Raw genomic sequence first — 1,460 nt, 5'->3', positions numbered from 1 at the left:
TGGTCATGCGGACTATTGGGGGAGGTGTTGGTGGAGCCCAGAATGTCGTCCGAGAATAAAAACAGGGTTTGCATGTTGTGGGATACTAGGAAGCCCCCTGACCTCGATAATTGAGGTGATGCGTGAATGGATTTGACTCTTTGTATTTCGAATTAAAGTGGGGATTGTTTGCAAGCCATTTGCTTTCGTTGTGGGGAGATGGGTCACTTCATTTCAGAGTGTCCAGAGGAGGTGAATGCTCAGCCACAACCGAATGTGTCCTAGGGTCCGCGACTTATAAGGATAAATTAGCTCCTGTTTTGCCATCTGGTTTGAATATAGAGAAGATAAAAAAAGTAGCAAAATAAAGTGAGCAAGTGGTAGGTAAACAAGTTTTGGCAAATACAAAAGTTAGACCTTGGCTTGCGCTGGCGAAGAGAGACGCTCGCGAGACAGCTACTTCCGGTGGTAATCAAAATGTGGGTGTTGGTCATGGTGCCTCTTCATCATTTCGTCCTGGTGCCACAAGATAGACTCAAGAGAAAGATAACCAAGGTAGGGTATCACACTCTCGGTATAATCTGAGACCTCGAGTTACGAAAGAAAATCAAGTAAATTTTCCTTATCTATTTGATAAAAAAGGGGATATGATCTCAGCATGGGACAAGAAGTATGCGGATGTCAAGTGGACATAGGATACATCACTAATGATGCCCATACTTTAGGTGAGAAAGAACGGGTGGATGTTTTGCTATAGAGAGAGAAGGCATTGAGGATCCTACACAATATTGTAAGGAAACAGGGCGATGGTGGTACCTCTCATTGATTGGCTTTCTGTTTTATGGATTATGAAGATTACTCTTTGGAATGTAAAAGGTGTGTGTTCACCGTCCAAGAAATATCGCATGTGGCTTACTATGTTTCAAGGTCAATGGGATATGTTTTATGCTATGGAGCATAAACAACATTCCATGGCTGGACAAGTGTATGATTATAAGGAATTTCGTGTGTTTTATAGTGGGCACCCCACTACACAATCAGGGTTCATGATTGCAGTGAAATGTTAGTTTAAGCCATCATTGGTTATGCAAGATGTCCGGGGGCAGTTCATTGTTGTGCAAGTGGAGTTTATAGATGAAACATTATGGCTTGTGGGGCTATATGAGGTTAATGGTGTTGCACATCATCATCAGCTATGGGAAAATTTATTGTGTTTGTGCAACGCTAATCCTAGCTTTGTGTTGGGCGATTTTAATGTATGTGAATTTTCGAAGCATGCTTCTACACCTCACTCTATTATGGATGGTCTGGAGAGGCTCAGCTGGAATGTGTTTGCCAATCAAGTTTTGAAACAAGATATGCGGTCATGGCTACACCCGCATGAGAGAGGATTTACATATGCCTCTCAACAGTTCGTGGTGGGTACAAGAAATCGTTTGGACAGAATGTATATTTGCTAGCATGATTTGTTTCTGCTAGAG

This window comes from Cibotium barometz, chromosome 18 (assembly GCF_041138505.1).
Source record: "Cibotium barometz isolate CiBa-2024 chromosome 18, ASM4113850v1, whole genome shotgun sequence".
In the NCBI taxonomy this organism is placed as follows: Eukaryota; Viridiplantae; Streptophyta; class Polypodiopsida; order Cyatheales; family Cibotiaceae; genus Cibotium; species Cibotium barometz.
The sequence above is the reverse complement of the archived record's forward strand: the minus strand, read 5'-3'. Positions refer to the sequence as shown.